The sequence below is a fragment of the Dipodomys spectabilis genome, unplaced genomic scaffold (assembly GCF_019054845.1).
Source record: "Dipodomys spectabilis isolate Male_0828 unplaced genomic scaffold, ASM1905484v1 ptg000069l, whole genome shotgun sequence".
NCBI classification, from domain to species: Eukaryota; Metazoa; Chordata; class Mammalia; order Rodentia; family Heteromyidae; genus Dipodomys; species Dipodomys spectabilis.
The window spans coordinates 11591201-11618369 of record NW_024870746.1 but is presented as its reverse complement, the minus strand read 5'-3'; the positions used below and the strand labels follow the sequence as shown (position 1 = coordinate 11618369).

General features: G+C 36.9%; 1 protein-coding gene and 1 long non-coding RNA gene across 4 annotated transcripts in view; one reads left to right on the top strand and one right to left on the bottom strand.

Moving 5' to 3' along the window:
- LOC122109448 overlaps positions 1 to 7359 on the bottom strand; it is a 37175-nt gene extending 29816 nt beyond the window's left edge. The window contains exon 1 of the long non-coding RNA XR_006147703.1: positions 7288 to 7359. This is a non-coding gene — a long non-coding RNA (uncharacterized LOC122109448). The remainder of the gene's footprint in view (positions 1 to 7287) is intronic.
- The window catches only part of Disp1 (dispatched RND transporter family member 1), a 110303-nt gene continuing 90423 nt past the window's right edge, over positions 7290 to 27169 (top strand). For 2 of the 3 annotated variants that reach the window (XM_042681854.1, XM_042681851.1), the window contains exon 1: positions 7310 to 7372. The gene's annotated coding sequence lies outside the window, so the exon portion shown is untranslated. Of the gene's footprint in view, positions 7373 to 10131; positions 10283 to 27169 lie in introns of all 3 variants that reach the window. The other variant, XM_042681853.1, reaches the window with a different exon arrangement.

The window sequence follows — 27169 nt, the reverse complement described above, 5'->3', positions numbered from 1 at the left end:
GCTCAAGGCTAGCGCTCTACACTTTAGCCACCGTGCCACTTCCGGCTTTTTTCTTTTTGCTTATGTGGTGCTGAGGAATCGAACCCAGGGCCTCATGCATGCAAGGCAAGCGCTCTACCACTGAGCCACCTTCCCAGCCCCCTCTTTCTGTCTTTTGCTCCGTTTTCTCCCAGTTTACCCCATATTTTCATTATCTTCAGAAATTTTCCCTCCTCCAGTTCCTGTTCTTTGATTTGACAGGCCCAGTGGCCATGCCTCTTCTTTCTTTCATAGGCTTCTATCTCTGTCTTGGAACTTCTAATCTGAGATCTTTGAATGTCTTTCAGAAGGTCCCAGAACCTCTGAAATTGTACATAAAAGTATTCATATGCTTATTTTAAGGGAGAGATTCCTAAAAGTTCCTTATACTATTTTAGAAAATTTCAAAAGGAGGTTAAGAACATTGCTTCAGCTGGGTGTTGGTGGCTCATGCCTTAATCCTAGCTACTTGGAAGTCTGAGATCTGGAGGATCATGGTAGATCCTGGCATTTGTGAGACTTTTTCTTTGAGACCTGATGACTGGGGGTGTGATGGCACACACTTCTCATCCTTACTATGTTGGGAAACCTAAAATAAGCAGATTGAGGTTCAGGCCCTGTCTAAAAAATATCCAATGTGAAAAAGGTTAGTGATAGAGTACCTGCCTAGCAAGGAAGTGTCAGGCCCTGAGTTCAAACCTTTGTACTGCAAAAGAACAAAACAAAACAAAAATCCCCAAAGAACCATCACTTCACAATTACTCTTTTGTATAATTTGTTTTCCTCTTTACTATTTGCCTCATTGGAATGAGAGAGTTTCTTTTTTTTAATTTTAATTTTAATTTTTTGTGAACATACTGTACAGAAGGGTTACAATTACATGGGCAAGATAATGAGTACATTTCTTATCAAGCATTGCAGCCTCCTCCTTTGTTTACCCTTCACATCCCTTCCCAGCCTCCCCCCTCCCCCCCCCCAACCCTTCCCCCCCTCCCCCCCCAGAGAGTTTCTTTATCCAAAAAAAAAGGTGTTTCATGCATTCTTTAGTTAGAGTGTATGTGGGATTTACAATAAATATTATAAAGGAGCTTCATCCCCAGGTAATGTGATATATGTGCCTTACTATCTTCATGTAAAAATTGTTCAGTTTTAAAGAGCTAGGAATGCATATTCCTTAAAGGTTAACCTTCTCAATTTCAAATATTCATATTAAATGGCCAGCTCAATTAAAAACAAGGTAAATATGTCTCAGTTTAATTTTGTTTTTCCCTTTTCTATTTCTCTGAGAAAAACCTAAGCCAACTTGGAACCAAAGCTTTCAATATTTTAGAATCTAATTGTCCAGTGGCAGGGGTATGTTTTGGAATTAGTTATAAATTCACTAGGATAAAAACCCAGATTGACAGTATTTTGGGTTTCTTTTTAGTCTTTGAAGGCATGCATGCCAACTATAACAAAATAGTCATGTAAAGTTCCAGTATATATTTTTTCTTTGGCCAAAGAACCAAACTTGTTTTTCTAACAAAAATCATCATTCACATGAATCATTGTGTCAGCCTGAAAAATTTAGCATTCCTTCAGAAAACAGAGATAACCAAGTAAGACATTTTTCATACATCTTATCATTTGTAAGAGGGCAGAGGGAGAAACCATTCCTTTGAAAACAGTGCTGCTTTCATCTTTGCACAGATAATTCTGACCTCAGAAAGAAATCTGCCTTTTCAAAGGCCTTGACTATACTAGGTAGTAATCAAACCAAATGAACAAACACAAACTCCATGCATTTCTTCTCCCCTTTAAGCCACTGGGGATCAACACTGGGTTAATATATAGAGCATACATGATAAAATAGCACATATGTATTTAACAAAAATGAGTGCTGGCATGTGTTGGGTTGTGTTGCACAATAGTGAATACAGCATTGGAGATCTTAGCCTTTAAGAAAATCACATATCTATGTATAGATACTGTATACATTCCTGTGCAAGTAGTAAATAATAAGTTCAGTGAAGGAATAAATAGTCTAAGGAGAACAAATTTTGCTTTAGAATGCCACTTACAAGTTGTTACTTGGTGGAAAAAAATACAAACCCTTGTTTAGTCTGTTAATTCGTTTCCTGTGTTTTAATAGTGAAACTGATGAGAGATAATGGTTTTTGGTTGATCAGAAAAGAAGTAACTCTTGTAAACCAAATGTTTATAGACCTTAAAACATAAAATTTATGCCGGAAACAAAAGGCATGTAGCAATCTATGCAAAAGATGGAGAATGATATTTCTAAGCCCCAGCCATTTTTTTTTAATGTGTTCTGGGGAAGTGGGGCAGTTCTGTCTGAATCATCTTATACTTGTCTGGGTGAGTTAGGGGTTCCTCAGGAGTACAGCTGGGGTTGCTGTGAAAAGAGAAGTCTATTTCTCGCCCTGACCATTTGTAGAAAAGAATGCTGGGAACACTTCAGTTCTAAGTTCTAAGACCGGTTAGAAATGATAGATTTTTAAGCAATCAATATTTGAAAGTCCTCAACATCATGTTCTTAAATTGACCTAAATGGAAAAACATTATTTTTCATTAGAAAAAAAATAGAAATAAACAACAAATGGAACCATTTAGAAAGCAGTGTGTTTTAATCAATAATGAGCCCTAACCTTTGCAGTGCTAGCACATGGAAATCATTATTCTATACCAGCGGATAGACTATGTCACGTATTTTTTGAGTCAAAGACCAAGTCTTCATTATGTCAGGTCATTCTAAATTTTACAATTAATCTTATGTTGATGCTAAGTGCTTTTTATTCTTAACATCTGAAGAGAAGACCGTCTTAGTTTTGTAGCATAATATGCTTCTTCTTTATTTCTGAATATTTTTTTTCTCCCTAGCTCTTGAAGATATTTTGACTGATTCTAATTTTGTGTAATCTAAAGAACTGGTGATTTATAAGCTATAAGGGTATATGATTTGAATGCTTCCTACTTCGTGTGGCTGGAATTTTTCTCCAGTTATAGCAGAGGCATGATCATCATTCTCCACTTTCAAAAAAGACTGCAGCTGCTTGCAGGAGGAGAGTGAAACTAGAACATTTAATATTTTTGAAAATATATCCTGGGGGAAAAAGTGTTTTGTTTTGTTTTTTGTCCAAAAAGATACTAAATTATTTAGTTTGGCAGCCCCAGGGTATAAAAATTTGGAGTCTTATCTCTGTCATTTATTATTCATCAAGTTCAAGTGGAAAAATTGGAAACCAGTTTCTTATGTAGTTCTCTATTAGATTCATCTAAACTGTTGGCTACAAAGGCCTATATGTTACTGTGATCTCTATAGTTACATTCCACATTTAGTGAATCAGTGTTTAATTTTCAAAATTCTCAGCAAATAGAGCTGCAGCCAAAAATTCCTCTGTTGAGATTCCTTCCGGCCCAAAAGAAACTAATAGTTCCCGGCTGTGTTGCTGTCATTCATTGCTAATCCAGGTATGGCTGCAAACTGTTTTTAATTTTCTTTTTCTGAACTTAAAGGCAGGACTTGCCCTTTTCCCATGAGAAGTCAGTGATAATGTGCAACTGGAGGTAGTTTCCCTTTTCCACACAGACACAATTAGGCTTTGTTTTAGGGCTAGTTTAGATGTGAGCCTGATGATAGACATAATACAGAGAAACACAGGCACATAGTAGGGTATTAAGGAGAAATAAGAATATGTTAGAAATTTGCTCCTAAACTTTGGAGGTTTATGTCATGGAATGCAGCTGTTTCCTACCATAAACTAGACATTGATACCACTTGTCTTTTTGGTATAGAATGTCAAATTAAATGGAAAATACTTTTTTTTATGATTATTATAATTCCTGATAGTATTAGGGTTTGAACTCAGGGTTTGGTTTACTTGCTTGCTTTACAGTACTACCACATGAGCCATACCTCTAGCTCTGCTTTTTGTGGATTATTTTTGAGATGGAGTCTTGAGAACTTTTCTGCTTGGCCTGGCTTTGAACTTTTATCTTTAAGATCTAAGTCTCCTGAGTAGTTGGGATTATAGATGTGAATCACTAGAGTCCAACATATTTTTAATGCTTATTACAATTCCTATCATTAATGAAAAGCTTCTAGAAACATTTAAAATATTGTCATTAGTTATTCTGTTCAGATCAGATCAGAATGGATTAACTTTACTTTTTTTTTTTGTTTATTCAGATATCTTTTTGAGACAGGGTCTTTGTTGCCTGGGCTGGTCTTCAACTTCCATCTTCTTGCATTTGTCTCCTGTTAAGGAGATTGACTGTGCTGAGTAGAGAGGTCATGGTCATTTGAGCAGTGACTTGGGGAAAAAGCTAGTGAGCTGAAAGTATTCAGTCATGAGAATGACTGGTATGAAGACCTGGAGAAGGAAGAGACAAGTCTGGAGAAGCAAGAAGGTTGGAGTAGGGTAGGAGATAAGGTCAAAGGCAAGCATGAATGTTTAGTAACGATCATGTTGGGCCTTTATGGCTATTGTAAGAACTTGACTTCTACTGATAATAAATTGGAGTAAAAACCTCTAATCTAGATTTTAACAGGATCAAATTAGTGTCTGAATACTGATTTGTGGTATGCTCTACCCACTTCGTGTGGCTGAGATACAGAAGGCTACCAGGTTTATAACTTTTCTGCATCCTCACCCCCCCAAAAAAAAGGAATAATAACTTTCCTGAGGAAACAGACTAGCTAATGGAAGAGGATCTGCGTGCAGTGCTTTGGGGGGATCCACTGGAAAAGCTAGTTGGCTGTCTAACCCTGTGATGAGGTCTACTACTCAATGACTTCTATGAATAGCCATAGTTCATCCTTTTATTGTCATACTTTTAACTTAAGCACACAGAGAAAAGTCTATAACACAGAAGAAAACAAAGTGTGTGTGAGGAGGGAATTTGAAAGGAAAAGAAATAATGTAGGAACAAAAGACATTTCAGAAAGCTATAATTAAAATCCTCAGAGAAGAGAGAGGATGCCTTTTTTTGTTGTTGGTCATGAGGCTTGAACTCTGGGTCTGGACACTGTCCCTGCACTCTTCAGCTCAAGGTGAGTGCTCTACCACTTGAGCCACAGGGCTACTTTCGGTTTTCTAGTGGTTTATTGGAGATAAGAGTCTCATGGACTCTCCTGCCCGGGCTGGCTTTGAACCGCAATCCTCAGATCTTAGCCTCCTGAGTAGCTAGGATTACAGGTATGAGCTACCAGTGCCCAGCTCCTAGGATGCCATTTTTATAGAACAATAACAGTTGATGCTCTGGAGGATATAATTCTTTGTTTATTTAAAATATTAATTCAGTAGAAGGATTGGGAGATTTAAAAGAAAGACTTTTTAAAAATTTTATTTTATTTTTATTGTGAAAATACTGTACAGAGGGATTACAATTACATGGACAAGGTAATGAGTACATTTCTTATCAAGCATTGTTGCCTCCTCCTTTGTTTCCCTTTCCCATCCCTTCCCATCTCCCCCCTCTCCCCCTACCCCCACTCCCTCTTCCGATTCTTCCCCCTCCCCCCACCAAAATGTAAAGTTCGTTTTTCGACATAATGTCTTGTACATCTCATTGTTGCAATGGGGCCACCTGTATCCCTATCTAAACAATTTGTTTTTTCCCTTCCCCTCCACAAATTATACCAACATCAAATAGATTGGGAGAAGATCTTCACTAGCCATACAACAGACAAGTGTCTCATATCTAAAATATACCTGGAACTCAAAAAATTAAATCCCCCAACAACAAATTCTCAAAGAAACAACTGCCCAATAAATAAGTGGACTAAAGACTTAAAGAGAAACTTCTCTGAAGAAGAAAGAAGGATGGCCAATAGACACATGAAGAAATGCTCAATCTCCCTTGCCATAAAAGAAATGCAAATCAAAACAACATTGAGATACAACCTCACCCCCAGTTAGAATGGCTATAATCAAGAACTCTAATAACAACAGATGCTGGAGGGGATGTGGACAGAAGGGAACCATACTGCATTGTTGGTGGGAGTGAAAACTTGTTCAACCACTTGGAAAGTAGTATGGAGGTTCCTCAAAAGACTCCACATAGAACTCCCCTATGACCCAGTAATTCCACTTTTGGGCATTTATCCAAATGATTACAAACAAGACCATACTAAAGCTACCAGCACAACTATGTTTATTGCAGCATTATTTACCATAGCTAAGATATGGAACCAACCCAGATGCCCCTCAGTAGATGAATGAATCTAGAAAATATGGTGAATATATACAATGGAATTCTATGCTGCCATTAGAAAGAATGTCATTGCCCCATTTGTTAGGAAATGGAAAGACTTGGAAAAAATTATATTAAGTGAAGTAAGCCAGGCCCCCCAAAAAAGACTTTTTAAAGAGTATATTAAAAAGACAAGCAGATTGAAACTAGATTGGAGCTAGAAAAAAGGTTCAATTAAAGGACAACTGCACTGTTTAACATTTGATTAATAGGAAGAGTTTCAGGAACAATTTGGAATGAATTAATGTGCTACCAGTCACTTGTATAATCTAACCTTAAAATTCCGTGATATGGGGGAATATATTGGTTTTATTATACCATAGATTCTCATATTGTTGAGAAGATGAAAACTAAGCAAATTTAAAAAACAAGACAGCTAATTAGAAAGAAATAGCATAATTTTTGGATGACTCAGTGGGAATAGTATTTTGGTGGTTACAATAGTGTAAACCACAAATAGTGATTAAATCAACTGTGATGCAAATATATTGAGAAAGGAGGAGAAGGAAGCAGGCTCTAACTTAGATCACCGGAAGTCAGTATTAAATTTCAAAAGCATTAATTGGGCAGACTATCTAGAAGTAGCTGAAAGTGATTGCTAGGGTGAGATGGGGTAGGGGTTCACTTTCCTCCTTTTATTATATGCCCTGTGGAGATAGTTTTAAGTTATATTGATGTGTTATTTTTGATAAAAAAAATACAAGAAAATTAATACTGCTGTGTTACATACTTCTGTACCTTAAGGCCAGGTGTCATCAGAATATGGCCACCACTTTCCAGGGAACTTTTTCTCTGGGATAGTTCTCCTTTTTGGCTGCTCCTGTTGCTTAAAGGCACCTCGTTTGAATTATGATTTGAAATATCCTCCACAAGTTCATGTATTGAATGCCTTGGGTCTCTAGCATGATGGCAGGATTTTTTTGTTTTTAATGTTAGGATATGGGCCTAGTTGGAACAAGAAACAGGTCTTCAATCCCTTCCTCACTCCCTGCTTCTTGTTCTCTATCAGGTGAACACCATCTTCTTCTACATGTTTCTGCTGCTATAATGTTCTACCCAAGCACTTGTGGCCAAGGAACCATGGACTGAATCTTGTGAAACGGTGAGCCAAAACAAATCTTTCCTCTTTTAGTTGTTCTTTCAGCTATTTTGGTCATAGTTACAGGAAAGTAACAAATAGAAAAAAATTGGTACCAGAGAAGTAGAGTCATTGATGGGACTAAACCTGAGTACATGGGTCTTAAGCCTTTGGGAAGCAGGCAAGAGAAAGCTTGAATATCTATAAGTATTGCTTAATGGGTGATTCTGATTGGAGTTTAGAAGACAAGAGCTAAAGTAATTAATTTGCTGGAGGGAATCTCAAGACACTATAGCATTCAGGTTGTGGCTTGGTTACTGTTGGCTGCTTAAGTCAGGTTTACAGTGAGATTCAGGAACAAAAACAAGAGAAGATTTATAGTATAGGCAGTTGGGCCAGAAAAGGAATTTGCTTAAAGTAAGATACAGGCTGTGGTTGTTTAGTGTTGTTGTTGGTGGTAATTGTTGTGGGGCTTGATCTCAGGGCCTGGGTGCTGTCCCTGAGCTCTTTTGCTCAAGGCCAGTGCTCTACCACTTTGAGCTGCTGCTCCACTTCTGGTTTTTGAGTGGTTAATTGGAGATAAAAGTCTATGGGGACTTTTCTGCCTGGGCTAGCTTCATACCTTGTTCTTCAGATTTCAGCCTCCTGAGTAGCAAGGATTACAGGTGTGAGCCACCCATGCCAGGCAGGAGGGAATTGTTCTTAAAGAGCTTCATGCCATTAAAAAATACATGGTATTCATAAACTGCTTTGTTAAATGGCAACTCCTTTGTGCAACTACTTAAAGATAATAAAAATATATTTTAAAAATAAATATTTGGCAGCAAGATGATAGGAAAGATGTTTTGAGGGCATCTCAGCAATTGATGTGATTCTACCCATTGCAGGATTGATGTTGTAAAAGTTTTAGTTCAGCAGCCCAGACACTCAGAGGCTGCCACAACTGTGGTCCAATTGGAGGATAGCTACTACTCAATGTGGTGGTAGACCTTATTGTTGTCTACATGATTCTGGTTTGTAGGTCTATAGAGTAAAAGAACCGTGGGGTTATAGAAGCTTCCACTCAGATTTCAAAGAAAGATCTGGGAGGCCAAGCAATGTGTGGTAGGGCCAGAATCTTTACAGGCAGCCCCCGAGAGTGTGTGCATGAAGCTGTGAGGGTCTAGGCTCAGTTGCAGTAGTGATCTCAGGATAAAGAAGATGCTAGAATATGAAAAGTTTGCCAAGAAAAGTCAGAGGCAGTGAGTAGAACCAGCTCAAGAGAAAGGCCAAGTGGGCTTCCATCAGCAAGGCCACAGAGATAAGGCTGCTATTCCTAAGCCTTTCAGAACCCTCATCATGAAGCCTCACGTCTGGGATGCCAGACTTGGTGCTATAGGATTTAATGTTAGCCCTTGTGGGTTTCAGTCTTATTTTGGTTACATTTCCCTTTTTGTTCCCCTATTCTTTCCTCTGAAACTGGGTATGTTTACTCTGTACCATTATATCTTGAGAGTATGTAACTTGTTTTGAATTTTACAGAAGGTTATATGGGTTACATCCAAGAGTTTTCATGTCAGAAGTTATTTTGGATTTGGGCTTTTCGGATAATTTTGCAGCTATTAATCATTTGGGGAATTCTGAAAGAGATTAAACGCATTTGGCATTTTGAGATAACCAGGAACCTTTGGTGATAGGGTATAGAACTTTATTTTTTGAACATGCACTATTCCTACAGATTAATTATTGGAAACTTGGGCTCTAGCTGATGGCACTATTTGGGGAAGTTCTTGAAAACTTTAAGATGTGGGTCTAGTTGCAGGAAGTAGGTCACAGGAATACACCTTTGAAAGTTTTATTTTGCTCCTTGCTTCTAGTCCTTTATTGGTTGTCTATTTAAACATTTGGGACCAAGGGACCATGGACTGAATTCTCAGATCAGGAACCGAGAGGAAATCCTATCTGTCTGTCTGTCTGTCTGTCTACCAACCTACTCTATCTATCTATCTATCTATCTATCTATCTATCTATCTATCTATCTATCTATCTATCTATCTATCTATCTATCTATCTATCTATCTTTTTATCTAAATTAAACTCATACTGACTATTCCAATTCCAATTTAGCATTCTAGCCTTCATTCTAAGTTCTCTGTGTATTTGGTACTGGGGCTTGAACTTAGGGCCTGGGCACTGACCCTTAGTTTTTTCACTCAAGTCTGGCATTCTACCACTTGAGCCACAGCTCTACTTCCTAGATTCTCTGTATTTGTGTTCCCATCTCTTAACAGTGTACTGTCTCTACAGTATTGTTTTGGCAAGCTTTGGCATTAACTGATAAATGTGGGCTTTAGGACTTGAACAGATGAGTGAATAATTAGGGTCCTAAATATGTATTTTCAATTACTGATAAATGCTTGGCATGAAGTAGATGATGAATTAAATTTGAATCAACAAATAATTCTCATTTTTTACTTTTGTACAATATAAAACCTGACTTTCTATGACTATCTTTGCGTTTTATTCTTTAAGCTTGAATCTGGCAAATTATTTAATTAATATAAACAGTCTAGTCTTTTTTCCCCTCAGTAAGAAAAAATGATGAATAAAAATAAAATTGTCTCCTAAGAAAAATAGTTTCTTTGTTTTTACTTTAAAAAATTTGGGCATGGGCAGCACTATTGAAAAGAATTCAGCATTTCTAATTACAAAAATTGTAGCTTAAAGGGTTTGTCTAGCACATTTCTCACATTTGTCAGCTCTAGTGATGTGAAATATGTTCTGCATCTGAATTCTCTTCCTAGGCCTCCTGCTGCCAGACAAAAAGAATTTCCACTTCACTGCTGCTTATTATTAAGCTGCTATAAACAAGAATGCTTGAAGGGAACTGAGGAGCCAAGGCCTAGAAATTTCTGATAACCTTCACACTCATTCCCAAATGACATTATTAACTCAGTGAGTAATCAGGGAAAAGCAGTAGGGTTTCAGTCACCTATACCCTCAAAGGTTATAGATTTACAATTTAGGACAGCCATTAATGGTCATACCTCTTGAAGTAATTTTTTTCTTAAACCATTGGGGAAATGTGGTCTATTTTTCTCTCTTCTAATGTAATTAAAACCAATAACCCCCATGCTCATAAATGCTTTATTTCTAGAAATGTGCTTAAAAATAACTACGCTTTCTTTGTTTGCAAAGGATAGCACTTGCATTGTAACTTCTAGTACAGAATTATAATTATTATAATTTTCTCATACAACCAGAAAAGTAGGGAGGGAAGATTTGTATTTGGTAAGGCTTGTCCACAACATTGACTGGGAATTAATTATTTTTTGTTTTAAGGCATTTTTTCCCCCTCCACTTTACCTTCTTTATCCCAGTAAGGAAATGTTTCTTTCAGCTTTTCCTCCCTCTACAAATAAGAAAGAATGTATAAAAAAAAAAAAAAAACACCAAAAAATGAAAAGATCAAACCCTTTATAGCGTGCAGTTGTAAAAGCTTTTCCTGTTTAAGCCAAAACTAAAATGGCAACTTATGCACTCTTATTTTCTACATTAAATTAGAAATCAAAGTTTGACATATTCATATTTTAAAGGGTAGACATGTAAAGCTAAAAATCAAAAAAATATTGCTTAAAATATTTTTTCTGGGCAAAGTATTGTCGTATTGTAAGTTTCCTTCTCCCTATTTTGTACTATTTCTATTATTATTAATTGTTTGAGCATTAGCCTCTTATTGAATTTTACACCCACACATGCATATATATACATGTTCGTGTACATACACACACACACATGCACACACACACAGTTCCAAAATGCCTTTTTACTTTTAGGTAGTTTTATTTTCTCCTTAAATGTTCAGTTAGTTATCCCCTGTTGGGTTTTATGACAGTGTAGTATCTTCTTAGCGGGGAGCACAGGCACCTCAGGAACACAGTCCAGGTGAAGATTAGTGAAAGTTACTAAGTGAAAGTGATCTCTAGTCATTTAGGGGGACACTGAGGGTCAGGGTTGACCTCAGTGCCTGTACTTTTCCCTTTTGATAAAAAGGATGAATGCAGGAGGCTAAACAGAGGGGACAGGCACTCCTTATCCACATGTCCTTTGGGCCCCAGCAAATACCATTTCTCTCCCTCACTCCCTTGATCCTGGCCTTCCCCTCTGCTGAGGCTGTTTTTGTTTACAGTTCATTTTATTTTTTATTGTAGAATTGATATACAGAGGGTTATGGTTGTATGAATCAGATAATGAGTAATGAGTACAATTCTTTTTGACCATATCTCGTTGTCTGTCACTCTCTTCCAGTTCTTTCCTTTCATATCCATCTACAAGATATCCAGTTTATTTTCCACATAGTGTCTAGTGAATCAGGTTATGGCCATTTATTACTTACTATATACTTACTAAATTTTTTAAGAAATTTTATAATTTTCAAGCTAATGTAATAGTTGAAACTTGAGCCACATGTAATAGAAGTTTTTTTTTTTAAAGACACTGCTTCAGTGAATTACCATGATAGTTGTTGTTAATACATTTGTCATATATAAATAGGCAATTGTGATGTTCTTACGGAAGTAAACAGTTTGATTTCTTGAGTTTTAAAGAGTTCTTTTCTATTGTTAGTCCTGTTTGTTAGTAAATCCTTTGTATAAGCTAAACAAAGGCTCTTCTAGTAAACTTCCCCTCTATGGACTATTATGAAGTGTGCATGTGTTGAACAATATGTTGTCATTGACTTCAGTGCAAAGGGACTTTGGAAATGATCTACTTCAAGCAATTCATTATTTAGAAGAGGAAATGGACCTCTAAGCAGTTAAGTCACTTATCAATGTCACATCAATAGTTAGTGACAAAGCTAGAAATGGAGCCTGAGTTTTATGGTTCTCTTTCCAGTATATCCTTGTTGTAAATAATTGACTTCTAACTGCCATGTGATGTAAAAAGTCAGGATTTTGGTGCAGATTTATCTAGGCAACGATACATGTTAAAATACTGGGTAATTGGACAGCCTTACATATCAAATATAAGTTAGCCTTTGTGATTATTGTGCTCAGGCCATGTGCCTGTTATAGAGAGACAGTAAGTGGAGAATTCTAAGGAAAAGGGGAGTTTGGGGGAGCAAGAGTTTGAGCAAACTATCAGGAAGGATAACAATCTATCAAGAGCACAGAGAATGGTTTGGTGGGAAAATAAATTATGGTATATTCTTACTGTGTAACACTCTCACCTATACTAAGAACACTGAGTTAGCTCTATAACTACTGATTTAAAGGCATAGCCATGACAGAGGTGAACAATCACTTTGCAGAGTAATGTGTATTATTCTTTGAAAAATATAATCATATATATGCAGACGTAGGTATGACTATGTATATCTTTGTAGATGCTATGATTGTATCTCTTTGAATGAGCCACTCCTGAGCCTTCAATAACTTCAAATAAGTGTAAATGCTCTAGTAATTTTCCAGCTTCAAGGATGCCTCTGGTTTTAAGGGATTGTTTGTTTTAAATCACAGTTACTAATAAAAGGAAATTATTTTTGGATGTAAATATTTACTAAGAGCCTGTTAATCATAGGTTTCATATGGCACTAACAAAGCTATTCTTCATATAAAAGTTAAAACTAGGCAATTTAAAAGCTGTGAACAAACCCAATAGCAATTTGAGTGTTTGAGAAAACAAAATAGTACCCTTTTTTGGTTAAGGGATATGTGTACTAATTAGCACCTCCTGTTTTAGCCTGTTACTTTTTTTTTTCATTTGCAGTAGCACCAAATTCATATTTCTAGTTGGTAATCAAGTCCTCAATCCAAGCACTGCTTTTCAACAAAGGAATTCTTTCACTCTGCAGCATAACGTTTGCAGAAACCATGATGAGTATCTGATGTAAAAGCTTACGATAATTTTAAGAATAGTTGATTGAGGCTACAGAAGAACAAAATAAGTTATACTTAATGAAATAGTTGTAATGAATATTAGAGGGATTTTATTTTCTTCTTAATCTTTTCCAGTTTTTTAAATGAGGCCATTACCCTTCATGAAGAATTCTCTCTATCCCTTTTACTTAGCACTAGTATAAAACACTTCAAGTGAAAATTAGATGAATAGCAGATCAAAGGAAACCATTACTTTAGTTTACTGCTTTTGTGGTGCTGAGAAGCCGAGGAGAAAGAAATTTTTGAGAGAATTCTGGGCTTGTAATGTCGGTAGACACTTAGTTTGGTGGGGCTTTATATTTATAGAGGGTTTTAAATTTAGATTTTCAAATGTTATCCCTAATTAAGATGGTTTCTTTTCTATTCTTTCTTTCCTCTTTTTTCCTGTGTTCGTTCATTCGTTCGTTCCTTCCTTTCCTAATTGCTTAATTTCTTTTTTAAAGATATTAGCTACAAAATAAGTGAGGAACTAGTGGCTCACCCTGTAATCCTAGTTACTCAAGAGGGTGAGATCTGAGGATCATAGTTCAAATCCAGCCTAGGCAGATTCTTTTTTTAAAGATTTTTTTAAAAAATTGTTTTTGTATCATTGATTTACAGAGGGGTTATAGTTACATGAATCAGGTACAATCAGTACAATTCTTTTTGAACCATTTTTCCCCTTTCATCTCTCTCTCCCAATCTTGCCTTCTTGTCTCCACCCATAAGCTAATCTTGCCCTCCTGTCTCCACCCATAAGATAGCCAGTTCGTTTTCTACATAGTGTCTGGTGAGTATCACTGTTTGTTAGAGATTCCTTTTTTTTTGGTTCATTGTGGAGCTTGAACTCTGGGCCTGGGCACTGTCCCTGCGCTCTTCAGCTCAAGGTGAGCGCTCTACTGCTTGAGTCACAGCTCCACTTCTGGTTTTCTAGTGGTTTATTGGAGATAAGAGTCTCACGGACTTTCCTGCCCGGGCTGGCTTTGAACCGCGATCCTCAGATCTCAGCCTCCTGAATAGCTAGGATTACAGGCGTGAGCCACCAGCGCCTGGCTTGTTAGATTCTTATCTCCCACTAACCAGCAAAAAGCCATAAGTAGAGCTCTGGCTCATGAGGTAGACTGCCAGCTTTGAACGGAAAAAGCTAAGGGCCTTGTATTCAAGTCCTAGAACTAACACATACACACACCCACACACCTATACAATATACCTTGAACTATTTAATTTTTCTCCTTCAGTTTTCTTAGGGTCTCTGTGTAGCCCAGGCTATTTTTGAAGTATCTGTGAAACCCAAGGCTAACCTGGAACTCATGATCCTGATTTCCTCTCTTTCCTCCCTCCTCCTCCCACCCCTAATTACTTCCACTCCTGAGTGCTATAGGCCTTTTAAAATTTTTGTAATTTTTTTGGTGCAGTCTTGGGGATTAAGCCTAAGGCCTTGTGTATACTGGGCAAGTACTCTTACCACTGAGCTATATCCCCAGTCCTATAAATTATTTTAATTCTGTTCATTCTCTCTTCCCCTGTCCCCCATATACTGAGATCGTATGGAGTGGCTGGTGCCTTTTTTGACCTCTGAAACAGGCAAAGAAAATTTTAAGTAGAAATAGCATCAGAAAACATTTGTTAGATACCTGTTATAAATTAAAAGACTTCTTGATTCTTGGTATTATATTTTTAGGTTTGTATATCACTTGAAAGTTTTCCCAGAAGAAAAAAATATAAAAACAGCCAGGAAAATTTTGGAAAGGAGAGTTAAGAGATGTCTGAGTTATCAGATAAAAATATGGGGTGTTAACAGTATCTACCTCTTAGCTTGTCATGAAGATTAAAAGTTATTATTTATTAAAATTTTTAGTGTCTGGCACAGAATAAACATTTAGTATAGCTGTAACTGCTGTTCTTACTTCCCTGGTACGGACATTCATAAACACTGTGTGTGGAAAGGTCTGGCAGTTGTGTATCATGGTGGGGTAAGAACAGAGTGATTCAGCTCCTAGAGTATAAATCATATTTTTAATACATAGATCAAAACAAAGCTTGAACCACACCACTTTTGTGAACAGTTGTTCATTTTCTACATACATAGTCTCTTCCTAGCAGTTCCTCTTCTTAGTGAAATACGTAGGAATAATCTCTACCTATATACAAGAGACTTAGGTCAAACGGTTCACTGCCAGCTTGTTATCCTAAGTACTTGGGAGACTGAGAACTAGCAAGTATTTGTGCTTCTTGAGATCTTCTGGGTCTGCCCTCCTAAACCACCTAGAAGGCTGAGATTGCGAGGATTCTGATTTCAGGACATCCTAAACAGAAATGTCTGCAAGACTCCTATCTTGCTGTAGGGAAGCTGGATACCAGGGCATACTTGTAATCCCAGGGATGATCATGGGATTTTTAGGGATGCCTAAAAAGTAGTCAGATTGTATCCCAGACACTTCTCATCCCCATACAGGAAGTGAAAATCTATCCTAAAAATAGTCAATGATAAATGTGGCTAAAGACATGGCTCAGCAGTATTATGCCAGCCTAGTAAGCTGGCTTACTGCCCCCCCCCCCAACAAAAAGTGAAAAAAAATAATGAATTTGTCTCAAAAACAGCATTGAGCTAAAAACAAGTTGCAGAATGGTAGATAGGATCTGAATAGTATTCATATAGAGTTGGAAAACATGCAAAATAGTACATTACATACAAAACATACAAAATAGTGCATTGTTAATGGCTATGCATATACTAATAATATAAGAGATGCAAGGGAATGAAAACCTCAGATTTGAGATAGCAATTACCTTTTTGGAAGGAAGAAAAAAATAGCATTTCAGAATGTTCCACAATTCTATTTAATATTTTTATTAGAAAAATGATAAACTTTTATTAAGCTGGAGTCAAGTATACAGGTCTTCATATTTGTCTCTTTCTTTTCCTCCTTTCTCCTCCCTTCCCCCTCCTCCCCTTCCTTTCTCTTTCCTCCCCTCTCCGTGTGTGTGTGTGTGTGTGTGTGTGTGTGTGTGTGTGTGTGTGTGTGTGTGTGTGTGTGTGTGTGTGTGTGTGTGTGTGTGTGTGTTGGTCCTAGGGCTTGAACTCAGGGCCTGAGCACTGTCCCCTGAGCTTTTTACTCAAGGGTAGTGCTCTTGAGCCACAGCTCTACATCAGGATGTGGTGTGTGTGGTGTTGGGGGGAGAGGGTCAATGGGAGATGATAATTTCATGGACTTTCCTGCCTGGGCTGGCTTCAGACTGTGATTCTCAGGTCTCAGCCTCCTGAGTAGCTAGGATTACGACAGTGCCTGGCTTGTCTCTTCTTATGTTTGAAAAATTATAAATAGATTAAGATAGATATGTGAAACTGGTACTAATGGTTCATGCCTGTGGTCCTAGCTACTCAGGAGGCTGACCTAGGTAGAAAGTTTGTAAGATCCCATCTCAACCAATAGCTATGAGGTATCAACTACTTAAACAGCCTGTTGATGATTGTGATTTGAAATTAACTTTGTTATAATTAAGTTAATTGGAATTCATTATTACTTTTCATAAATTGTCCATGTTTTTTGGTCATTTTTTTTGTTATTCATTTCTAATCAGCAGTATTTGGTTTGATACTTAGTTTGTCTCCAGGGAGTTTTGTGACTTCTCTTTTGCTCATGGGCATTTGGCTGCAGAAAGAGGCAGGAAGGGTGATTGAGGGGTCTTCTGGGAGTAGCTGTGCTTGAGGAGTAACTTTAAGGTGCTTGAGGAGTAACTTTAAAGTGAAACATGTTCTGTTTTCTGCCCAAGTGCTAGGATCATCTGCCACACTCTATAGATACAGTACTCTTATAAACCTACAGTGTTAAGACAACCCGGTGTAGCTATTTTAGGAACTAGAGTAACGTTGTTACTTTTCATCTTCTTTTCCACATAAAATACTTTGTGGTGCTTGAACACTGTTAAGCATCTCTGGTACCTCTATCTCATTTGAGTATGTCTAGCTTTGGCTGTTTGAAGGGGTAGCATTCTGTGGTGTGGTGAGATGGTAACGATAAGATGAATGAATCTGGTTTGTTTAGAGTGGCCTCAGTGTGATGGCATAAAGGATTGGTAAAGTGTTTTAGAAATTATATGAGTAGTGTTTGTATGTTATAGAATTTTTAATTTGAATAAATGTAATTGTACATCTATCTTTGTAGATTATTAAGAATATTTTAAACAACAACAACAAAAAATAGAAACAAAGTCTTGCTGTTTCTTACCATGGCTCTGAACCCTTAGGCTTAAGTAATCTTTCTGCCTCATTTTGTGAAATAGCTGCAACTACAGGTATGCATTATCATGCCTAGCAAAAATCATTTTTTAAAAGATATAAAATGTATACACAGGGCTGGGAAGGTGGCTCAGTGGTAGAGTGCTTGCCTTGCATGCATGAGGCCCTGGGTTCGATTCCTCAGCACCACATAAGCAGGTAAAGCTGGAAGTGGTGCTGTGGCTCCAGTGGTAGAGTGCTAGCCTTGAGCTGAAGAGCTGAGGGACAGTGCCCAGGTCCAGAGTTCAGGCCCCACGACCGGCAAAAAAAAAAAAAAAAAAAAGTATACACAGAAGAATATGAAAAATAAGTTAATAATTCTGTAGTTTTATCAAGAAATGACAAGATTAATTCATAAACATGAATTTGTTGAGAACATAGATTGTTAAGAAAAGACTTTTTTTTTTTTTCCCTGATTGAGGCTTGAGCTCAGGGCCTGGGTGTTGCCCCAAGCTCTTTTGCTTAAGGATAGTGCTCTACTACTTTGAACCATAGCACCACCTCTGGTTTTCTTGTTGCTAATGGGTAATAAGAGTCTCATGGACTTTCCTGCCCCAACTGGTTTCATACTGTGATTCTCAGATCTCAGCCTCCTGAGTAGCTGGGATTACAGGTGTGAGCTACCAGTGCCCAGCTTAAGACCAAATTCTTAATAGACAAAAGATACACAAAGAGGACATACATATTACTAGTACATATAAAAGACATACATATTTTTTCCTGCTGGTTGTGGTAACATATACCTGTAATTCCAGTACTATAGAGGCTGAGGCAAGAGAATCTTGAATTCAAGGTCAGCTGTAGCTATCTGTATCACAGCCTGTCTCAAAAAAAAAGAAAGAAAAAGAAAAGAATTTTACATGCCTAGCAATCAAAGAAGTGTAAGTTTAAGATGCTATTGATAAGATTAACAGACAATGTTTTAGCACCATATTGCTGAAGGAGTGTTGCAATGGACATCTATTTTCTTTGGAAGATAGTTATAATGTGTAGGAGACATAGGAAAGATAATAATATGCAAAAATATGCATAAATTATTACCATCCAGGATGACTGAAGTACTTTCTTCTAACAAGAAAAAATCAGATGCAATCTAAAAGTTCAATCTTGGGTTAGCTATTTTGAATAAATGATGAGTATCTGTATGATGCAGTGTTATACAACTATTAGAGCTTATATTACAAAATTTAACTGGTGAGAGTGATTGTCATGATACTAAGTAGGGGAAAAGCAGGATGCCTAATCTCAGTAATATTTTGGAAAGAGAGGCACGTGGCATATGAAAAGACTGGAAATATGAATGCCAGATGGTATGAGGGCTCTGGGCTTTAGGATCATGATAATTGTTCATTCAGGGTTTCTGATTGCCTGTGTGGTCCAGTTTCTCTTAAGTGTGCATGAACTTTTGTAATCAGAAAGTAAGTGAGTATTATTTACTTACAGTCTTGTCTATAATGACCTTTCAATGCTAGGGAATGTGGTCTGTCTAGGCCTTTGTAGCAGGTTCTTTTTCTATGAGGAGGCTGTTTAACAAGAGAGAACTTTGGTGTTTTTGTTGTTGTTGTTATTGTTGTTTGTTTTTGTTTCTGTTTTATGAGAGAAGGCAATATTTTCCTTTTTAGTTGAATTACATGAGAATAAAGTGTGGCTTTCTTCTTTGGAGAGAGAAGACTGCATTTAACTTCCTTGATAATCATCTTAAAATACAAAGTCTGGCTGGGTACTGGTGGATCATATCTGTAATCCTAGCTATTCAGGAGGTTGAGATCTGAGGATCTTGGTTCAAAACCAGCCTAGATAGGGAAGTCTGTGAAACCCTTATCTCCAATTAAAAAGCAAAAAGCCAGAGTGGCGCTATCACACAAGTGGTGGAGCACAGCCTTGACCACAATAGCTCAGGAACAGCTGTCAGGCCCTGAGTGCAGTCCCTAAGATCAGCAATAACCAACCAACTAGCCAAACAATGTATGAAAGAGTTTTAGAAAATGTTCTCTATATAGGAAAATAAGTATTGACTTTTTTGACTTTGAAAAAGTTTCAGGCTGCTATTTATCACTAAGGCAGAATTTGTCATTATTCTCTAGAGTTGTTAATGAAGTATCACTTTAGTTGCTGATCTTAAAGAATACTTCAAACAAATATTTATTTTTTCCCATTTTGCCACAGTTCCCTTTATAATGTCAAGTAATAGCCATGCTTGCAGCTTCCTAGTGTATTTATTGGCAAAAGCCTCCTGGTATTAGACATACTTTGTGATTATAAGTTAGCAACTTATTTTCAATTGTTATGATTTATTGAAAATTTTTATACACTATTTACATCTTTAGCTTTGACTTAAAGGAAATGGTACCATACTAATCTTTAACTGTAGATTTGAAGACGAGATAGAATATATTCCTACTTTTAAATCAGTAGAAGAGTACAATTATTAAATAAAGATCTCTGTGTAAATTATTAAATACTTCATGTGTGTTTGTATATCCATCATGTACACATAAATGAAGAATATTGAATTACATAAAAACATTTACACAAGCATTTGACAAAATTAGACCAACAAAAGGGAAGTTTTGAGGCAGAGCATGTTATGGTCTTTAAAAATTGGTATTTTCAAAAATAACATGTTTGCTTTTTTCCTGTAGAGTTAGAATTTTGACAAATCATGAAAAAAAAAAAACACTCCCTGAACATACAATGCAATATCTGATTCTTATCTGAGATGGACAGAGAGACTGTAGGTTTTCTTTTCTTTTTTTTTCATTACATCTGTTTACCATATGGTATTTAGATTGTTAGCAATCCAAAATAAAATAGTTATATATCACAGAGAGTAATCCTTTTATGCTTCAGTAATTTTGTCTCATCTTTAAAGATTTATCCTCTCAATTTGATTCCTGGCAGGCGTGAGAATTTTGCTTTAGTGAGTTATTCTGGTCATCTCCACTACAAAGGAATGGTTTCACATTCTATTTTAGTAATCTGGGAATGGCAAATATTTAGAAGAAGTGCAATACAATGGCTGAAAAAAAGAAGGAAATGAAAGTTTGGTGGGTTCTTCTCTTATCTGCATTAGACTTGAAAGTATCTTTGTCTTGGGAGGGAAGAAGAAACTGCAAATTTTGCAAGTCAAGTTAAATTCTTCTCAGTATAACTTTATGAATGAATAGAGAAGACTATTCTCTGCATGTTTCCTTTTTTTCCACTTTTGAAGTATCTTTAGGCCATTGTTTTGTATGTTTTAGGCTATTTCCTATTTCTCTGGCTTGGTTTTCCATGGAATATGACAGAACAAAGAAAGCATTTCATTATGGAATTCTGTACATGCCTTATATTCTGATGATAGGCCAAATCTACTGGAAAATGATGACAATAATTAAATGTCTTAATTATATAAGTGTTTAAAAATAGTACACTGTGAAATATAAATTAGAGAAACTAAAGAGGAAAATTTTTTGCAAAACGTTTTTTTTTTAAAGAATGTTAAGATGTAGTGAAATATCTTGAGTGTGATTAGACCATCTTTTCCTATATCATGGGGAATTTTATGGGCTAGTACTAGCAACTAAAGAAATGCTAGCTAAAGTAAGTAGGAGACTAATTTCACATCTTTTAAGCTTGTGGTGTGTTTGTGTGTGTGTGTGTGTGTGTGTGTGTGTGTGTGTGTGTGTGTGTGTGTGTGTGTTTTAAAGATTACAAGGCCTATTTATCTGGATGTAGGGTTGGGAGGATAGTTGGAAAATGCAATTTAGGTACCCTAAAAACGTTTGTACTCTTTGACTCAGCAATTCCAGGCATGAAAATTTATCGTAATACAATAGTTAGAAGAAGCATCAACACTATTAATGAACATTTGTGCAAAAATTTTAATAAAAACATTACTTTTATGAGTTCCAGCTTTTCCAAAATAAAGAACATACATTGTTGTTGTTGTTATTGTTTTGAGTGCTAGTCCTGGGGCTTGAACTTAGGACCTGGGCACTTTTTTGACCACTACCACCACCACCATCACCACCACCACCACCATCACCACCACCACCACCAACAACAATAACAAAAAAACCCATGTTTCCATTTCCTGGAGTTGGTTTCTATAAATAGTATTTTAAATGTTCAGAGAAGTTAAACTTTTGGATTTCTTGTGTGTGAAGGCCTAGAGTTGTGTATAGGTTATCATGTCCAGGTATATTTTAGATCTAGCTTCCACATATGAGAGAAAATATGTGCACTTGTCTCTCTGAGCTTGGTTTACCTCACTAAGTATGATTTGTTCGAGGTCTGTCCATTTTTCTACAAATGATATAATCTATTTTTTTTTGTTTGTTTGTTTTTTGTTTTTTGTTTTGGGTCCAGTCGTGGGGTCTGAATTCTTGGCCTGGGTGCTGTCCCTCAGCTCTTCAGCTCAAGGCTAGCACTCTACCACTGGAGCTGCAGCACCACTTCCGGCTTTTTTTTTTTTTTTCTGCTTATGTGGTGCTGAGGAATTGAACCCAGGGCCTTAAGCATACAAGGCAAGCGCTCTACCACTGAGCCAACTTCCCAGCCCGATATAATCTATTTTTCTAATAGATGAGTAAAATTCCATTGTGTGTGTGTGTTTGTGTGTGTGTATACCACATTTTATTGATCTACTCATCTAGGGCATAACACTATGAATACCATGATTGCATTTTTTTTTTTTACCTTTCATCCCTCCCTTACTGTGCCCCTCCTCCCTTATTTCCACTAAGAAACAGAAAAAGAAAAAGAAACATACACAAACACCAGCACCATCACCAGTAACATAAATAACATGCATTTCTGTTTTCTGGAATTCACTTTGATAAATAGTATTTTACATGTTCAGGAGAATTAGGCCTTTAGGTTCCTTCCCCTATTGATATCCTCCTAGAGTCATGCCCAGTTATATTTTAGATCTAGCTTCCACATGTGAGAGAATATATCACTGTTTGTCTCTGAGCTTAGCTTACCTCATTTAACATGATTTGTTTTGGGTCCATCTATTTCCCTCCTTACAAATGACATAGTTTAGGGGCTGGGAAGGTGGCTCAGTGGTAGAGCACTTGCCTTACATGCATGAGGCCCTGGGTTCGATTCCTCAGTACCACAAAAGCAGAAAAAAAAAAAGCCAGAAGTGGTGCTATGGCTCAAGTGGTAGCGCGCTAGCCTTGAGCTGAAGAGCTGAGGGACAGCGCCCAGGCCCCACAACCAGACTGCCAAAAAAAAAAAAAAAAACAAATGACATAATTTATTCTTTCTAATGTATGAGTAAAATTCTATTGTGTATGTATACTACATTTTTTGGACCCACCCATCCACTCTAGGGCATCTGGGTATGCACTATTGTGAATAGTGCAGCAATGAACATGGATGTGCAAGTATCTTTACAATATCCTGACTTGTAACATTTTGGGTATATGCCCAATTTGTATGACTGGGTTATAGGGAAGTTCTGTGTTTAATTTATTTGAGGAACCTCCAGAGTGCCTACCAGAATGGTTATACATTCCCAGTGACAATGCAATATGGTTCATTTTCCCCCTATCCCCACCAGCATTTATTGTTGTTTGAATTTTTGATACTGGCCAATTTAACTGGAGAGAGATGGAATCTCAAAGTTGTTTGATTTGCATTTCTTTTATGGCCAGGAATGTTGAGCATTTCCTCATTATGTTTATTTCCAATTCTTCTGTGAAGTCTCTTTTAAGCTCCTTTGTCCATTTAGGATTGGTTTATAAGCTTTGGGAGGGGTTACTTTCTTGAGCTCCTTGTATATTTTGAGTATTAGGTCTTTCTCTGATGCATTGATGATAAATATCTTCTCCCAGTCTGTTGGCTGACCTTCTCGTTTAATAAATAATGCTCTTTGCTAAGTAGAAACTCTTTGTTTTGGTGCAATCCCATTTGTCAAGTCTCTCTCCTATTTGCTGTGTCCCTGGAACTCTTTTCAGAAAGTTCCTTCCTATGCCTATAAGTTCTAATATTTCTCTTTCATCTTGCAGTAGAGAAACATTTCTTTTATGAGTTCCTATCTTTTTCAAAATAAAAGTCATACTTTTATTTTAATGCCATTGCTGGGGTTGAACTCAGGGTCTGGGCCTAGAGTTTAGAATTCCTAGGTACTAGACCTCTATGATATATGGACCCATTTGTATATGTTGAGATCAATGGTTTTCAGTTATAATTTTTCTAGGGATGTTCATAAAACAACCCTAACACTAACCCTAACCCTGAAGTGGGTTCTGAAGTGGGCCCTGAGAACAAGCATTTACAGCAAAACACAGCAGCTGTAGCTGGTTGTAGACCACACTTTGTTTAACAGGACTTTATTGAATGGATTTTGGAATCACATTATTGAGCTTTGGATACAGTTCTTATACTTTATGAGATATGTGACTATAATTAATGATTACTGCTGCTTAGTAGTTATATTATACCCATAGCAGTTAAGGCATTTTATTTTGATTTAAAAAATGTTATTATAAAGGTGATGTGTGGAGGGTTTATTGTTTCATAAATCAGGTAATGAGTACATTGCTTTTTGGACAGTGTCACCCCTTCCTTCTCTCTCTCCCAGTGTTCCCGCTCATCCCAACCCACAAGTTGTATAGTTCATTTTCAACATAATGTCTACCAAGTACTACTGTTTCAAAGACATTTTAAATTGCCACTAAGTACATAACATCAACGTGTAATAAACAATTGATGAGTAAAATAGAAAAACAAATGTCATGATTTAGTAATACAGCTGATTCATGTATTATTCATGAGATTTTTTCCCCCGTGTATGACAGCTATTAAAACTAAGTACCTAAACTGAAATTAGAGCCAAACTTTCAGACCACTCTAACATTAAGGGTTAAGTAAAACACTCTACCCCCACCCATATTATATATGCTGCTGAAGCAAGTAGAGACACCCCCCCCCCCCCCGCCATATTGAAAAGATCAGCATAGCCTCTCTATTAGTGAGTTTTTCTTAGAAGTGACAAAATACCTGACAAACAACTTAAAGGAGTAAAGATTTGTTTTGGCTCCAAAGTCTCAGTTCATGGTTACTTCGCTCTTCTCAGTCCATGGTCACTTGGTTCTTTTGCTTCTGGGCCAGTTGTGAGGCAGAGGGCATCATAGCATAACAGCGTGGTAGAGGAAAGCTGCTCACCTCTTGCCCAACAGGAGGCAGAGAGAAGAGAAGGACTCAGAACAAAATATGCCCTGAAAAAATACTTTGTCACTTACTTCCTCTAGCTAGTCCTACTTCCTAATAACCCATGCAGTGCTAAACTTGTCAGTACATTAATTGTTGAGGTTGGCATCCTCATCGCCTCTCAATAGCGCCATCAGCTGGGGATCCGTTGTTCAACACAGGAGATTTGTGGTGGAGAACATTTCATAGCAGAATCCTGACAACCAACCTCAAAATGTATTTTCAGCTAAAGATCTTCTGACTGAAGACAGAATTTTCTTTCTCCCTGGTAAATAATACCTGCATTTCTTCCTTAAGGAGGATTAACTTGGTATAGAAGGCAACTGAACGCAAATGTATCTGGCTGGGAGCCAGCTCTTTGAAGTTGTTTGACTTGCATAGACTAACCCTGTCAATTCCAAAGGTATAGGAAGTTTTAGAGGACTTTGATGTCAGAACTGTTGAGAGACATTGTCTTCTGTTGTATTTCCTTTGAAGAATGATTCAAGGCAATCTTCACTTACAGAGGGCCAGTTTTTTGACCTGGAAAACCTGGAAAGAAAAACCTTTGGCCAAAAGGGAGTTGAAAGTTGCTACAAGTGATTTGAAAAATCATGTTGGAGTTAATCTGGTTTACCTAGAGGCAGAGGATTAGTTTGTTCAAAATGATTCCTTGTGGGAATTTATAGTCCAATGGAATACATTGTTGGGCACTGACATGTTTAACTAATGGTAGACATTTCTGGTGAGGGCAAAGTTATTGATAAACGCACATACCCTCACAGTGTATAGTTGAGATGCTTTAAGGCCAGCTAAAGAATACTCTGTGTGTGTGTGTGTGTGTGTGTGCGTGCGCATGCATGCGTGCATGCAGGGGGGAGTCATCACAGAAGTTGAAGGTCCAGTTTCAGAGATAGCAAGTTATCAGGTTTCTTCTCTGATGTCAGATTAATGGGAAATTGGAAACTGAAAGCTGGCATGTGTTACCCTCTTACACGTGAACACTTTGCTAGTTAAGACAGGCAGATTTTCAACATAGTTGTTTGAATACTTGAGGTACAAGCCCCTCTTTTCTTGCCTGTTTGTCATCCTTCTGATTGGCTGCTCTTATAATAGCCAGGATACCTGCACATTTTTCAGGACATTGAGACAAAAAGAAGCTTGTCAGAGTAATTTCTCATAAACTCGTGGTTTCCAGGAGAATAGTTTCTTCAATCAGGTAATTTATAAATGCCACATTGGTTTAAGTCTTTTTTGGAGGGGTATTTATAATACTGATGCCCTTAAGAAAGGTAACAGATCATATGATCTAACTTGGTAATATGGGACAGGTTTGGAGGTCACAAGAGAGCCCATAGCACTGCTGAGCCAGTATTATGTCACTAGTAGCAAACTGGGTTCAGGTTGGTATTTTCCTGGGTCCTCGGCAACAAGTCCCTGTGGAACCGAACAGGTTTGTGTGGACTTGAAGAATGAATCTGCCTGTCTGTTAAGGACAATGTAACATTTCATACCAGTTGTTCCATTTCTGGAAAATGGATTAACTCTAGAATTTCTTGAGGCATCATAGCATGGCCCCACTTAAGTTATTCCTGTTCACGCTGAAGTGATGAGTGTAAAACGGCAAGGGCCATTGTAAAAGTTTAATTGTAAATAATGGCATCCCATAGAAACCATAGGTTGTGTAGTCACTATGTGGATGTGAAGGAGGCAGAGTAAATTTTTGGGTAAGGTATTATATACTGAAAAAGTATCTTGTATGTGTGTGAGGCAATCTACCATTGAGGTCTTTTAAAAAAATAAAAACTTTCATGTTTTATGTAATAAACCAATCTTAAGGAAGGTATATTTTAAATTAATATTTTCTTTGATGTGTTTATTGAGCTAAAAGGGCAAAGAGTTTTAGTAAATTTGTTCTGGAGTAAGGAAAGCCTCAGCTCAAATAGTTTTACAAAAATGATAAATTGAAATGTCTGCCATAATGGGAGAGGCTCTTTTAAATTTTGAATTTTTCAGGATTTTTATCTGAATATATATTTTAATAACAGACTCTGGTATACACTGAGGATGAACAGACAAACCAGAAAGTATTTAGAAATTCCCTGTTTTTCTCCCATAAACTAGAAGAAGGAACCACAAGTATTTATTTATATTTCTAAATTTTGTCTTTTATCAGAACTACAAAACATTTGATATTTTGCTTTATATTATTTTAGTGATAACCATATTTTGAGTACTTGGTTATGTCAGGTTTTTGTGTTTTTTTAAACTTTATTGAAAGACCTGTAAGAGATTTATTCTTAGAGAGTTTATTTGGTTGATTATATATATTTTTAACCTTGAAAATAAAGTAAACAAGGCAAGTTCTTTTAAAAAAGTAAACATGTACTTACAAAAGTAAAACACTTTCTTTGATGTTCCTTAAAATAGATTTGTGTTTTAAAATATATATTATTTAAAAAT